At 41.9% G+C, this 16,738-nt stretch overlaps 1 pseudogene; it reads left to right on the top strand.

Annotated features, from left to right (window-relative positions):
• Window positions 1-359: 359 nt before the first annotated feature.
• Window positions 360-1,863, top strand: LOC100344261 (adenosylhomocysteinase pseudogene; annotated as a pseudogene).
• Window positions 1,864-16,738: the final 14,875 nt, after the last annotated feature.

Here is a 16,738-nt window from a genome sequence, read left to right as displayed (position 1 = left end):
GCCCTAACCAAATTGGCCCTTTGTGAGGATTGAACCAGCAGATGGAAAATCTTTTTTTCTCTCTCTCTCCCTCTCTCTCTCTGTTACTTAGCCTTTCAAATAAATAAATGAATCTTCTTAAAAAGAATTCCATAACATTGTAAGCATGATATGTAAACCATGTATATCTTTAAAAAATGAAAACTCATTTTCTAGTTCATTTTATTTGACAGCTTTCCATTCCACTGATCAATCTACAAACCAATGCCCAATGCGGCATTAAACACTATGGGGGATATGATAGAAGAAAAAAAATCACCTAAGCCTGCACAAAGCCCAAGATTTTGTTGGAGATTAGAAATTTAGAGAAGCCCTCCTGCCCAGCGCCGCCAGCCCAGTGCCTGATTTCTGCTCTAGGCCTGATCCCCTTTTCGCTCGTGTCCATCACCGCGTGCAGCAATGCCGCCAGAATGTCTGACAAACTGCCCTACAAAGTCGCGGACATTGGCCTGGCTGCGTGGGGACGCAAGGCCCTGGACATCGCCGAGAACGAGATGCCTGGCCTGATGCGCATGCGGGAGATGTACACGGCCTCCAAGCCACTGAAGGGCGCCCGCATTGCCGGCTGCCTGCACATGACCGTGGAGACTGCCGTCCTCATTGAGACCCTTGTTGCCCTGGGCGCCAAGGTGCAGTGGTCCAGCTGCAACATCTTTTCCACCCAGACCACACAGCGGTTGCCATTGCCAAGGCCGGCATTCCAGTGTATGCCTGGAAGGGCGAAACAGACGAGGAGTACCTGTGGTGCATTGAGCAGACGCTCTACTTTAAGGACGGGCCCCTCAACATGATCCTGGACGATGGCGGTGACCTCACCAACCTCATACACACCAAGTACCCACAGCTCCTGTCAGGCATCAGGGGCATCTCTGAGGAGACCATGAGTGGGGTCTACAACCTCTACAAGATGATGGCCAATGGGGTCCTGAAGGTGCCTGCAATCAATGTCAGTGACTCCGTCACCAAGAGCAAATTTGACAACCTCTATGGCTGCCGGGAGTCCCTCATCGATGGCATCAAGCGGGCTACAGATGTGATGATCACAGGCAAGGTGGTGGTGGTTGCAGGCTATGGCGACGTGGGCAGGGGCTGTGCCCAGGCCCTGAGGGGTTTTGGGGCCCGTGTCATCATCACTGAGATCGACCCCATCAACGCACTGCAGGCTGCCATGGAGGGCTACGAGGTGACCTCCATGGATGAAGCCTGCAAGGAGGGCAACATCTTTGTCACTACCACAGGCTGTGTGGACATCATCCTTGGGCGGCACTTTGAGCAGATGAAGGATGATGCCATCGTGTGTAACATGGGACACTTCAACGTGGAGATTGACGTCAAGTGGCTCAATGAGAATGCAGTGGAGAAGGTGAACGTCAAGCCCCAGGTGGACCGCTATTGGCTGAAGAATGGGCGCCACATCATCCTGCTTGCCGAGGGCCGGCTGGTCAATCTGGGCTGTGCCATGGGCCACCCCAGCTTCATGATGAGCAACTCCTTCACAAACCAGGTGCTGGCGCAGATTGAGCTGTGGACCCACCCTGACAAGTATGCTGTAGGTGTTCACTTCCTGCCCAAGAAGCTGGACGAGGCAGTGGCTGAAGCCCACCTGAGCAAGCTGAAAGTGAAGCTGACCAAGCTGACTGAGAAGCAGGCCCAGTACCTGGGCATGTCCCGTGATGGCCCTTTCAAGCCTGATCACTACCGCTACTGAGAGCCAAGCCTACCTTTCACCTTCCAGTGCCCAGGCCCTACCTCTCCTCCCCAAGAGCAAGTGGCACCACCTTTGCAATTGGATTTTCAGTGACGACCCCTTCGAGTCACTGGGGCCAGTCACTCAGTCTTTGGCCTCTGCATTCCTCATATTCCAAGTGTGACACAGGGAACTAAGAGGGCCCTATTCAAGCCCTGGTCATGCTGGAGGTACACGGGTGACATCTATGGGGAACCATGAGCCCAGGGAACCCAGAAGTCTTAGAACTGCTAGGCCAGTCCTTTCTCAGGCAGGAAGTTGGTAGTGGTGTCACAAAGCCCATATACTTTACCAGATAGGCCTTCACCTGGCCTGTAGTGTTAGACCCATGTGCTTGGTTTACAGGTCCGCTGGTTCCTCAGCCCATGGTGGAAGAGGAGGAGTGTTATCCGAGGGCAAGGAGGAACTGTTGAAGCTTGAATGTTTCTGAGAGCCTGGCTTAGTGCTGGGCCTTCTCAAAACCCTCAGAACAATGAGTGAGGTTAGTCCTTATTAGTCCTTTTAGTCTTCATTTTACAGGGGTTAAAGTAACCTCTATACGAGACAGCCAGAGGTTGAGAGAGGCCAGAAAAAGCAGGCATAGATCTGCCATCACTTTGTAATATGGTGGTTTCTATCACAACCTTGAGTCAAAAAGATACTAATTTGGCTTATAATGTTTATATAATATTTAGAGTGTTAAAAGAAAGCAGGAAGGTGGGTTAATAAACATTCTGGTGCCTAAAAAAAAAAGAAAATAGAAATTTAGAGAAGCATCGTAAATCTCATATAACCAAGGGCAGAGGGTGCAAGTGTTCTAGGGTGGTGATCTCATGTATTAGAGTACTACAGAATCACCTGGGATTCCTGTGGAAAATACAAATTCTTGAACTGCAGAGACTCAGATTCTGTAGTTTGTGGATGATGCCTGGGAATATGCATTTTACCAAGTTTCTAAGTGATTCTGTTGCTAGGGGTTCCCTAAACCCACTGCTTCACTTCCGAAAATGCCTGCAACAACCAGGGGCTGGGCCAGGCTGAAGTTAGGAACCAGGAACTCAATCCACATCGCCCACAGGAGTGACAGGAACCCAATTATTTGAGTCATCAGCTGCTGCTTTCCAGGGTGCATATTAGCAGGAAGTTGGAATTGGGAGTAGACCTGGGACTTGATCCCAGCACCAAGATATGGGATGTGAGCATCCCAATCAGGGTTTTATCTGCTGAGCCAGACATCTGCCCCAGCAAATCTGGTTTCCTTTTCTCCTGGGTGCAGACTGCATTTCCTAGCTTCCACAAAGTGATGCATCACTGTTTGAGTTCTGGTCAGTGGAATGTGCATAAATGATGTGTCAGTGTTAAACCTGTCCCATAAAATCCTCTGATGTGATTCTCCACTGTTTCTCTTCTCCCATCTAGTAACTCGATGTTGATGCTGAATGTGACCTTGGGATCAACATGGGGAAGCTGACAGAGCCTCCCCCAGTATAGATAACTGAGTGACTAGGATGCTTCCTTGCCCAAAGGAGCCTGCAGAATGTTTGTGATCTGGATATACTGGCCTTCACTTGAGTGAAACTTCAATCCTGTTACACCACTGAGATTCCAAAATTTGTCTATTAGAGCTTTTAGTATAATATATATGTATGTAAGTATTTGAGAGAGAGATTAGAGCACTTCTATCCACTGATGGACCAAAGCTGGTAGCTGGGAATGCTGTCCAGTTAATCCCACAAGGGTTGCAAAAATCCAATTACTTAACCCATCACCCCTGCCTTCCAGGATCTGTATTACAGGAAGCTGGAGTCACAAAATAGAGCTGGGAATGGAACTCAGGCACTCAGATGTGGAGTGTGGGTATCTTAATAAATAGGCTAAATAACTGCTCCTCTAAGGACAGTCTTAACACTGAAGGGACAAAGATGGCCAAGGCAGATAATTTATGGGATAAGCCTCATTGTCTTTCTTTGGATTTTTTTCAAGCTCATCACTACTCAGAATTAATGCATAGACCTATACGCAGTCCTCCAGGTCTGTCGGTTCATGAATCATATGCACATTTTCAGGAAATTTTGTGCATGTTTCTATGTGACCCTTAATGATCAGGGCTCCTAGCTAGACATTCCTTTATCCCTAAATCCCTTTGCCAAGAAGTAATAGATTTGAAAGCACAAAGTTCATGGCAATAGGGGAGTTCAATTACTTCAGACTTTATTCAGTATTTTTGGATAAAGCAAAGGTAGCTGAAAGCACATTAGCATGCATTGAGAGGGACTTAATACATCTCCCACCCACATCCTGCCTTTCCCTTGCTCCACACCTGCCTAACGGCTCCTGGGAAGTAGGTTGGTTGGCTGCAATTAAACTCAAGCGCCTCCTCAAACACTTGGTAAAAATCAGCCTTGGCATAATGATTTTCCTGCTCCTACTCTGTGGAAAGGAGTAAAGAGAGCTGAAAAGGCATTAGCAATTGACTTAGAAACTTGTGGTAGTCTTACCGTTTGAATACCCATAATTATCTGGTAATGAGTATTTCTGGTAATGAGTATTTTATGTATATTTTTCAGAAAATTTTTCACTTTAATATTTAATGATCATTTTTAGTATTAGACAGTGACCTTCCTTCAGTCGGACAGGTGTTGTCTGACCTTGCACAGTTCGTAGTTCATCTTGCCTGGCAGGACCTCCTCACATTCTGCCATCTACTTCTCAAGGATGGATATAGCAGAACCCTGCCAACTGACAATCTGCACGTTTGCGACTTGGACCTATGCTGCTATTGAACGTTGTTGAAGGTGTGGTGAGGAGGCCACTGACTTATCCCAGAGTTTTCCCGTTACCAGAGGGATCCCTTCCTGGCCTCCTAAGGAGCCTAGTAGTTTCATTATTGGAGTAACTATTTGAGGACCGTGACATTATCACAGAAAATTTCCATTAAAATGCAGTAAATTACTAGGAATGAAGTAACCTATTAACCACCAACATACTTGAGCTTATAAGCTTAGTATAAAAATATCAGTAAGATGGCATCCAGGGTGTCAAGAGCTGAGCAAATGGGGAATGGTCTGTTTCAGAACAATACCCTGTTCAAGGGGAATCTCTAGGGCCAAGTGAATCTCCTAGCTGCTTAGGAAAAGTGCGCCTGGGGCCCTGCCATGAGGACCCTTACAAATAATACAGAAGTAGTGGAAAGTCATGGGAATTAAATTAAAGAATGGCATTTGGAATGACATAGAAAAGAAGGAATGCAGAAGGAATGAGAAAGTTAAAATGGAAACCAAGAGCAATGAATTGAGAATTGACATGTCAGCAGATGAAGCTACATCTCTGGAATCACTGGAGAGAATAACAGAATAATAGATCAAGCCACTTCACTGGAAGAGTAAAAGCATATTTCCTGCTCCTTTCCATCAAACCCTTACTGCCTCACTAGCTCAGCTCTTCTTTGATCCATACATTATGCAAATATTTCACAGTGCTCATTGGTTATCTTCTTGATATCTGTGTTGAGCCTATTGAAATCATCCTGCAACCAGCTCATACTATTAGTTTCACAGAGCAGCACATGGCAGTGCTTAGATAAGAAACTCAGATACATACAGGATATCCTTTCAGTGAATACCTAAAACTACAGGTACTATCACATGTGGTCAAAGATAAATCTACATTCCTTGAGTAATGCCTGTTAACCACAGTGAAATGTCTGCTGACATTTCTCTTCTCTCTAGAGTCCTTCTGTTAACTCTTGGCGACCATTATTAGGAAAGAGCAGTAACTCACATGAATATTTACTGAGCTCGGTGAATTGATTGTGTTTCATTTTCAGCTTTTAAGGCTAATTGTGAGTATTATCACTGTTGTGGAGATATATGTTTATGACTTAGTATATATGCTTTTTTATGACAGTACATCACTATTTCATCAAGGATTTTCCCTCTCATATAATGTAAAGCAATTTTATTTTTGCATTGGCTTTTTGTGCTTTTCAAACTTATTTATTTATTTAAAATTTTGATTTAACATGTAATACTTGTATATTTTTATGGAGTACAGTGCAATATTCTAACACATACACAAAGTATATGTTATTTTTATAAAAATAGAAAATTGCTACAAGAATAAGGTGCTGATATGCTGCTGCTCATTTTATGGGTAGTATCTATGATCTTTCATAAACTATCATTCTTTCTTTAAAATTTATTTATTTATTTGAAAGGAAGAGTTATAGAGAGGCAGGGGCAGAGAGAGAGAGAGAGAGAGAGAGAGAGAGATGTCTTCTATCTGCCGGTTCACTCCCTAAATGGCCGCAATGGCCGGAGCTGTGGCGCTAAAGCCAGGAGCCAGGAGCTTCTTCCGGGTCTCCCACATGGGTTCTGGGGCCCAAGAACCTAGGCCATCTTCTATTGCTTTCTCAGGCCATAGCAGAGAGATAGATTGGAAGTGGAGTAGCTGGGACTTGAACTGGTGCCCATATGGGATGCCAGCATGGTAGGTGGCAGCTTTACCTGCTATGCCAAAGCACCAGCTCCGTATACTATCATTCTTTTTTTAACTTTTATTTAATAAATATAAATTTCCAAAGTACAACTTTTGGATTATAGTGGCTTTTCCCCCCATAACCACTCTCCCACCCACAACCATCCCATCTCCCACTCCCTCTCCCATCCCATTCTTCATCCAGATTCATTTTCAATTATCTTTATATACAGAAGATCAATTTAGTATATACTAAGTAAAGATTTTAACAGTTTTCACCCACACAGAAACACAAAGTATAAAGTACTGTTTGAGTACTAGTTATACCATTAATTCACATACTATCATTCTTAATAGGCACAGTCTCCCTGTCCAGAGATAAGCAGAGAGGTACCCAAAAGTTTCGTCCGTTTTCTGGAAACTAAAATCAGCTTCAGTGCCAGGATCCCTAAAGACTTGTCTTTTGTCCTCACCTTAAGATCTACTTTTTTTTGTCTTTTATTATAGTCTTTGAGTACTTTATTGACTTTTTGCCTTTGGCTCCACTCAAGCAATGAAATCTTGCACCTGGATTAACACAAGAAATATACCTGCAGTTTATCCTCCATGTTTTTGCCAGGGTGAAAAACGCTCTTACTTGTCAGGGGAATATAAGCAATATGCTCCTGTGTGAATACTCATTACTTGCCTGTCAGACAAAGGTTGCAGAAATTCCCCTTTGGGGAGAATACCATGAAACCCTTTTCCCTACTGCCTGGTAAATTTCTTGCAGGTGTGCCTCTCTGGGTGCTGCAGCTGCAAATCCCTTTGGAAATTCACCTGGCATAGATACACTACGGTGGCAAAATCCCATCATGGTAAAATATTGTAAATATTTCCCCCCTTAAGCGAATATACAGTGTTTTCCTATTGTGTAAATAGAAGCAATGTGAGGCATGGGAATTCGATTTGGAAAGGCCTTGCCTTTCAGTCCACCATGGGCCACCTTCTTAACAGTGTGGGATTGAGAGCTAGGATCAACATTCTTGTTGGCCTCCAAGCCAGGTGTAGAAAGCTTCAACTGGAGCTGTTATGCTCTGGGGAACAGGATTTGATATGTCTAATATGTCCACAACTGAATATTATTATCTTGCCTGGGCATACCCAAAGAGTCCGCTGTTGGGCAGACACAGCATCTAAGCAGATGTGCTGTGCTCAGGGCATGTGGCTGATTTTCCAGTCGGCACCTGTGTGCTATTGCTTAAAAAAAAATGGTGTCATGAACTGCTGCCCTAGTGACCTTCAACTTCGAGGCGTTCCCCAATTCAGCATTCACTGGAGAGTTATTGCTAGGTCACCAGGACTGCCTCTTTATTGTGGTTTGCTATGTTGCTCACAGCTGACATCATTGTAAGCTGTCAGCCCTTTCGTCTAGATTGATTGGTATGAACAGAACAACCAGTGGAGTGTTCACCAGTGAACAAAGACCCTCAACGAGAGTTCCACCCCAGTGAGCTAGGCTGACCTGAACCAAGGACCTGAAGAGATGTTTCTAATATAGAATCTGCCTTGACAGAATAAAATCAACAGTGAAAAGGTCAGGGGCTTGCACCCCTGCAATAATAATGATAATTAGCATTAATTGAGCTCTTACTATGTGTCAGGCATTGTTATAAACAACTAGGCATTACTCATGTAGCCCTCATCGCAATGCAATAAGCCGGAATGATTATTTTCTCCAGCTTTCAGATGAGAAAATCAGTGCACAGGGAGGAGAAGTCATGTGCTTGAGTTCACATAGCTAGCAAAATGGCAGTGATATGATTTCAACACCCTGGGCCCTCTGGCTCTGGCATCAGAGGTCCCAATCACTCCTTCCACTGCATTCTTGCTGGTGTCAGTGAGAAAAATAAGAATGATTTTCTAAACTAGGATTTTACCCATATGGAAATATGCCTAGGTATCAAAGTTTTCCAACCAATTTACATGTAGTGATAGTTAGGTCTCACCACTGGCTTGCTGTGTGCTCGTTGCTGTTCACTTGACTTCCTAAGCCTCCATTTCCCCATCTAAACCTGTGATGAGTAATATTTGCTCCACTCACCTATCTGACTTGCTGTGAGAGGATGTGAAATAAATGTTTTTGAAAGGACTTCTTCATTTAAAAACTATTCCTGTTGAATTTCTCTGTTTCAGGGTTGAGGAGTCTCCAATATTAAGCTGTAGTGGAGGTAAAACACAGCACAGGCTCCAAGTTAAAAGAAAGTGAAGATTAATACAGGCTCAGGCTGCGGAGAGGAGAAGGAAGCTGACCTCTGCACACACCAAGGGGACCTGCTAAACTAGAAAGCTGACTGGCAGGTCAGGGTCAGAGGAACAAAGAGGAAAGGCAGGTTTGAGAGTGAGCTGCCTCTTTTCTTGTTGATCTTAGTGGTTTGCCTTTTCCTTACAGAATAGCATCCTTTGAAGGGAGAAGGAATAGAGGTAGACATCAGAGTGCATCATGCATGAGTCTATGAAAGAATGCAGCACTCACCTCACAGAGAGCTACAGGCACTCAGAGGAGTTTCCATTCCAAGACAGTACACACGTAGATCACTCCACAATTCCAGAATTTTCCTACTTTTGCCATTTGGCTGCTGTGGGAAAGGACTAGAATCACCCAGTACCTCAGAGGGACACCATGGAATTAGAGGAATATACTGTACATTAAAGGTATGTTGTCCTGTAGAAAACCACTTTACATTCAAACAACATTCATAAAACACTGTTTTAAGATAAAATGCTCCATATTAATTCCAGGAAAAAAATGCTGTTTGATTCACCAGAGCATTTGGTATCCACAATGTTCATCATAGCTTCATAAGAAGAACAAAAGATCATTAATAATGTTTCCCATTCATTTCATGCCTATAATATGACAGAGGATATGCTGAATGCCTGATATGTATTATTTATAACCCCCATAACAATCTTAGCATGTCAGGACTATTATTATTGCTGTACCCCACATGAGAAAACTGACCTCCCGAGATGTGTGACTTGCCCTTAGTCACACATCTAGGACCAAAGCTTGTTGGAGGCTTCCCATTTAAAGGAGGGACTCTCATTGTTCTCCATTCCTATGTCCCACTTTCTTTTCCCTTGCAGCCATTATTGCAAAGTCTCTGAAGTGAATTTGTTTATGTGTTTCCTTGTTTATTATCTTTCTACCACACTAGAAAGGAAATGCTGTTAAATTCATCAATGTACTCATGTATCTTGGACTTAGAACAGTCCTATGTATGTAGTAAGTGCCCATTGTGCTTAGTTGAATGAATGACACAGTGGTAGATGTAGAACTCTATTCCCTATCTAAGCACCTTTAAAACTTTTACTCTGCATATAAAGATAGAGATACATATTAGGATGAAAGAATTTAAAGTTATAGGTCTCTATTTTTATTTATTTGAAAGAGTTACACACAGAGAGGGACACACACATGCACACACACACAGAGACAGAGAGAGAAAGAGAGAGAGAGAATTTTCCATCCACTGGTTCACTCCCCAGATGGCTGCAATGGCTGGAGCTGGGCCATTCTGAAGCCAGGAGCCAGGAGCTTCTTCCAGGTCTCCCACGTGGGTGCAGGGGCCCAAGGACTTAGGCCCTCCTCCAGTGCTTTCCCAGGTGCATTATAAGGGAGTTGGGTAGGAAGTAAAGCAGCTGGGACTCAAACCAGTGCCTACATGGGATGCCAGCACTGCAGGTGGTGGCTTTCCCTGCTATGCCACAGTGCCAGCCCCCCTTGAATTAATTTAACCTAAAAATTTGTAACCAAAATAACACTCTGTTTCCTTAAGAAAAATTCCTTCCAGAAAGAAACAGAGATTTAATAAATAAAAAGGTACAGAATTACATGTAAACTGCAGTATGGACAATTTGAATTCTTCAGGGAATTTTTGTCTGTTATTATTTTTGTTTGTATATGATGGGGGAGGGATTTGTTTTTCATTCTTATCAGTAGGTGGCAGCAATTTTCTTAGGTTGGGGAGAAGCTTAGCATTTAAGTGAGGATCTAGCAAGCTTGGCCCAGATTCTGATAGAGAGATTTCTTAAAGCCAAAGTTCATTAAGTTCACCTTTCCTGGAGATGGTTAACTTCTAATTGAAATATGAATTGAAAATGCCATATCTGTTAAACATAGTGCTGGGGCAGGGGAATTTCTAACAATTGCATGCATCAACTGTAGTAACCATTTGAAGCATCTGAAGTGACTTACACAATTACAGTTTATTCATATGCAGCAGAAGTGAGATATAGTGGGCATTCTCAGGTTGCTAATGTAAGCTTCATTCTTGCTCCCCAATCTTGTACAAAATAGCTTAGGTGATTTGCCACATGGGTGTGATTAATGTGGGGAGCCCTTTCTTTCCTGGTGGGATTTTTTTTCTGTTTTTGTGGAGAGTATTTAGAAGATGCAGGGATACATATGTTTAGGTCAAAGCCAACTGGTAGTGGGATTGAACCCTGTTATGACGTTTTTCTACAATACAGCCTTTGAACAAACTAGCTCCATTAGGGATAGTGACCGTGGTTCATTCATTTTGTGTCTTTTTAAAGCCCTTTTAAGAAAATGCATGACATCTTGATTCGTTTTCCTATCTCTAACACTCAGCACAGGAAGTAGGATATGATAGAGGCTCAAATAAAGGTTTGTTCCTTGGATAATTGATGGCATTATTCTGAATCTCACACAGAAATAAGAAATTATGGTGGACTTGATCAAAAACAGGTTTAGTGTTTGCTAATCAGTGCTATTTGCAGCACATGACTAAAGAAAATGCTGAAATGTACAACTCTGCACATAAACCTGTGCACATGTAAAGTTTTACTTGATCAATATTGTTCTCATTTGTTTCACTCTGAGAGCCATGAAGACACATTGATAATACTCACATAATCATCAGTATCTACTGCGATCAACTTCATGCTAGACCCTGGCAATGCACGATACAGATACAGTTTCTGCCTGCAATCAAGAGGAGAAACACAACTTATCACAGATTTCAAGTGCTCAGTGGAAAGAATGAAAGTGCTCAGTGAATAGGATGAACAGGAAAAACTCACCAAAGAGATAACACTAACAACTGTAGCCAACATGTTCTGTTAAAGGGTATAAGGAATCTAGTTATTGGAGACCGTTGGATAATTGAAAACTTTAACTTTTAAGGGAATGTTTGTTGTTGTAGTAGAGACAGAGCTATGCTGTGCTAGGTGCTGAATGTTCACCTCTCTTAATCATATTCAGTGCATAAATTAGCCCCAAAGCGACTAAAAACCTAATGGTTTATTTTCTGAAAGGAATTCTTTGCTGAATCAGTTATTTTTTCACATGCTAATAATAGGTGAAAGAACACACCATGAATAGCTTCATAAAGTGATTGTGACTTTAGTTTTCATAGTTAATTTTAGCCTATGCTGGCTGAAAAGAAGTGAAAAGCTCCAAAATCAAAACCATGGGTTAGATGAAAAGTGATTGTTTGATTATTTATACAAACTTCTTACAGCAGAATGACGGTTCTGAAAGCAAATGGAGCTGTATTTTCAAGATAACACTTATTTCCCATTTTGTTTCCTTTTAAAATTTTCTATAGGTAATATAGAGATTTACAAATAGAAGATAGAAAATAAGATTAAGGCATTTTAGTGATCAAAATATAAATCGGAATTGAGGGCATCAAAACGATAATAAAACCAGATACGCTTCATCTTCTTGAAAGGGAAAAACAAAACTCTAGTGATTTTTTTGTTGCATTTTTCAGATAACATTTAGTGGTGATTAATGCCCGATACATTTGCTATTATAATGAAAGGACTATCTGCTCTCCCCCAACAAATACTTTCTCCCCATTCTTACTGGAGGGTCTTATCCAAGATGCATTGATTTCTCTATCAGTGATTCCTTCTGAACAGTTAATGCACTCTTCCTTCCTACAAGATTAACTATATCTCCATCTGCTATGGCCAATTTCTAAAGTTTATGGTCCATTTCATAAAGTCTTGTAAATCTGTCCTTACTTCCTTTTAATTACGTGTCCCTATAGAATGCATTGTACCAGCATTGCTTCAAATTTATATGAGAGGCCAAGACTCAGACAACCTTATCATGGGATAATTGTTTTAAATCCTATTAAGGTCTCTTCTGTATTAAAAATGGCTGAGGTCAAGGAAAGTTAAGTCTGAAAATCAATTGTAGGCCTTTTCATTCAAAGCTGAGACAAGACTCATTGATTCTCAGTAGACTTCTCTGACCAAGGGCTCCTCCAAACACACTTACAACCCTCTCCACACTGACAGCACCATATATCCCTGAATGTTATTCTACTTTTATTTTTATTTCTTGTTGCCTATGTACCATTCTAACATTAACAATATGCTTTATAGAATTACATTTTGCAGGCCGACGCCGCGGCTCACTAGGCTAATCCTCCACCTGCGGTGCCGGCACTCGGGGTTCTAGTCCCGGTCGGGGCGCCAGATTCTGTCCAGGTTGCCCCTCTTCCAGTCCAGCTCTCTGCTGTGGCAGTGGAGGATGGCCCAAGTGCTTGGGCCCTGCACCCGCATGGGAGACCAGGAGGAAGCACCTGGCTCCTGCCTTCGGATCGGCGCAGCGTACCTGCTGAGGCTGCCATTTGGGGGGTAAAGCAACAGAAGGAAGACCTTTCTCTCTCTCTCTCTCTCTCTCTCTCACTAACTCTGCCTGTCCAAAAAAAAAAAAAAAAAGAATTACATTCTGTATTATAACTCAGTGGTTAACAGCTCAAGCTCTGAAGTCAGATTGCGACTGCCAGAGTTTGGTGCCAGCTTTGTCGTGTGTTATAAATGTGATTGGGGACAATTCACCTATCTTATTCATGTCTCAGTTTCCTTATCTGCAAAGTGAGGGTGACAATAACAGCAGCTTCCTCATAGGATTGTAAAGATTAAAAAAGCTAAGATGTTTACAGTATTTAGCATGCACTTGGCTCATAGTGTTATACAAATATTCACTCTATGTTTTTGAAAGTTTCTGATTTCTCAATTATTTCTTAAGGTTGCTTTAGTGCAAGAAACATGTTTTCAATATTCACATACTCCCTCTGTGCACAGGATGCCATGCATACAGGAGCTGGTGTTTTCCAAAATAACAAACAAATGAATAGATAGATCATAATGATTCCTCATGTATGTGTATTGTGACCCAATATACCTGATAGGCTCAGAAGAATATCTCTAGTTGTAAAAAAATATTCAGCAAATGTGTACATCAAAGGAGGCAATGGTTGACTAAGAATTGGCCAGACTCCACTTGAGTTCATGTTTATGCACAGAGAAAGATTTTGAGGGGTTTTGAGAAAACTTCCTAGAAGGAGACTAACTTTATAATTCAGCATTGGTTAAAAATTGTGTCCTGAGAAGAAGTGATGGCAGCTGGGGGAAAACATTTTGACAGAGGCAGGCATGCTAAACTGTCCTCTGATAGAAGGGAAGGCTTAGCCTTAATTTTTGTAGCCCCAGTGAACAAGGCTAAAGATGAAAATCATAAGATTTTCAATATAAGAATACAAGAGACTTCAGAAAGTTCATGAAAAATGCAATTAGAAGATTGGGAGGGGGGCAGAAGGTTTGAAATACATGTAACAGCTTTTTTTTTTTCGTAATTCACAGTTTCCATGAATTTGTGTAGGCCCCTCATATTTGAGTTCAACAAAAGCAACACTTTCTAACCACCTGGGCTACCGAGCAGTGGAATCAATGGCTTTGTAGTTTGTTGGAGTTCACAGGCAGCGGGCTTTCCCTTTGTACTGAATAGATGCAAAAATGTCACTTTTGTGGCCAGGAGTTTGAGTGGTTTTCACTGCCAACGTACAGGCAGGATCTGTTGCAGAGCCACACTGCAAGAGGTAAGTAGAGAGCTCATTCCTCTTTTTACCTTCTTTTAATGGAGGAAACAAAAAGGGAAAAGGTTGTCAAGTGTCATTTTACTCATCCAGCTAACATATGCATTAGAGCTCAAAGGAATGAGAGAGTGAGTTTTGTCTTGGGCCGAAATCATTCAGTATTTCTGAATCTTAAATATAACCCAGGGCCGGCGCCGTGGCTCAATAGGCTAATCCTCCACCTTGCGGCGCCGGCACACCGGGTTCTAGTCCCGGTTGGGGTGCAGGATTCTGTCCCGGTTGCCCCTCTTCCAGGCCAGCTCTCTGCTATGGCCAGGGAGTGCAGTGGAGGATGGCCCAGGTGCTTGGGCCCTGCACCCCATGGGAGACCAGGAAAAAGCACCTGGATCCTGGCTCCTGCCATCGGATCAGCGCGGTGCGCCGGCTGCAGCGGCGGCCATTGGAGGGTGAACCAACGGCAAAAGGAAGACCTTTCTCTCTCTGTCTCTCTCTCACTGTCCACTCTGCCTGTCAAAACATTAAAAAAAATATATATATATATAACCCAGGCCAGTGGTCATCAAATTTAAGTTTCACAAACTGTAAAGTTCCTCCCACCCCATTCTGTGGATGGACTGACATAGGTTTGCTAATATTTTTATCTTGCCAAGTAAAGACATTAAAGAAACAAAACTCACCCAACCGTCAGCTTCCATTACCATTTTATGAAAGAATCAATATTAATAAGAAGGCAATGGAACATAATCTCACAATAAAATATTGAATTATTTTAGCATTATGAAAAATACATATTGTCCATGTTGTTCGTATTTCACCTTGGTCAAATAAAATCCACAACATGAATTGGCATGGATTCTTAAATAAGCATTTGGGAACAACTATTTTGGCTTTAGTTATACTCTTTGTTTCATGTGAGAGTCCTATACACCATCCCTTCTAGGCTCTTTCTAACTCTCTTATTACAGGATTGACATTTTAATCATCAATTCCCAAAAGTAACATTTTATCCCAGAAAGCCCTCAGAGCACAAAGTATAAGAAGGCTATCCACTGGTAGATAGGTTAAAAAATGATTTAGTCTTTGCTTGGGTTTGACATCATCTGTAGGGGTCCTATGAACACTTATCATTTAGTCACTAAGCCTATGCTAGGATGTCTTCTAACTACTCCAGTGAGAATAATATGGAGTAATGTCCTTATTTCAAAATGCTGAAAGACTGCAGATTATCAAGGCTATTACTAAAATAATTTAATCCATAAAAATAGGGACTTAAGGTCTTTGATCTCTCCTAAAAGCCCTTTGAACCTGCCTAGCATAACAGATGAGGTAAAAATTTCATTTTTCTATAGTGGATAATGTATCAAGGAAGCTCCTGGGTAAAAATATTCTAAATATCTATCCTGACAAGAGAAGGAGTCCTATCATTTTTCAACCTTTAATTCCATTTCAGAAACACTGACATACAATTACTTGCTACTGAGCTGGAATTTGTCTACATGTGAAATCACTTTTTTGAAGCATATTATCTGCTAATGGAATCATAGAGCATTTTCTGGAGAGGAGAAAAAAAGACTAATCTTTGGGCTGCACAGCATAGACAGTAGATTACAATTTGGATTAATGGTTTCTATACAGTATTGTTTTACTTCTAAATGCTCAGGTTCCTATTTAAAAATTACAAGATTCAGAAGCTCTTATGACACAGTGGTGTCCCAGTGTTGAGTATAAGGGACATAGAGTTTTATGCCCTTGTAAAAATCCCTTGTCTAGTAGGATTCTATATGGGGTTTTCCCAAAATTTCATCCACATGTTCTGAATTGCTAAAATCCAGATAATATGTCCAGAACATTTCTTGGGGTACTGAGTCAAAACAATACCACTCTTATGAATAAGTTCTATGTATGACTTTAAATGTGAGACTAATCCATGAAGACTCTTATTCGTGTACTACTTCTCTACTTTTCCACCATCACTATCACTTTATCCTAGGATCTTACTTGCACTGTTGCCAGGACCACTTATCTGGTCTCTCAGATTTCATTCTGGTCCTCACACAATCTCTAATCAAAGTAATATTTTTTTAAAAAAAGATTTATTTATTTATTTGAAAGGTCAAGTTAACACACATAGAGAGGTGGAGACGCAGAGAGAGACATCTTTCATCTGCTGGTCCACTCCTCATATGGCTTGGAGCAATGGCCGGAGCTGGGCCGGGCAGAAGCCAAGAGCCAGGAGCTTCTTCCAAGTCTCTTACGCAGATGCAGGGACCCAAGGACTTGGGCCATCTTCTACTGCTTTCCTAGGCATTAGCAGAGAGCTGGATGGGAAGAGGAGCAGCCAGGACTAGAACTGGTGCCCATATGAGATACCAACATCATAGGCCTCTACAGTGATCTTAAAAGTTAAATCAGATCCTGTCACTAATTTGCATAAAATTATTTTTAAATGGCTTCTCACTTGGGCTAAAATACAAACTTCTAGTTACTGCCAGCAAGACCCTATAAGATCTTACCTCTGCTTATATAAATACTTATTAAGTGCCCAGAATGCACAAGGTGAGAAAAATAGAATTCCTACTTTGATGAATTTGACAAT

Source organism: Oryctolagus cuniculus, chromosome X (genome assembly GCF_051225735.1).
Source record: "Oryctolagus cuniculus isolate XC-2025 breed Fujian yellow rabbit chromosome X, ASM5122573v1, whole genome shotgun sequence".
Classification (NCBI taxonomy): domain Eukaryota; kingdom Metazoa; phylum Chordata; class Mammalia; order Lagomorpha; family Leporidae; genus Oryctolagus; species Oryctolagus cuniculus.
The sequence above is the reverse complement of the archived record's forward strand: the minus strand, read 5'-3'. Positions and strand labels throughout refer to the sequence as shown.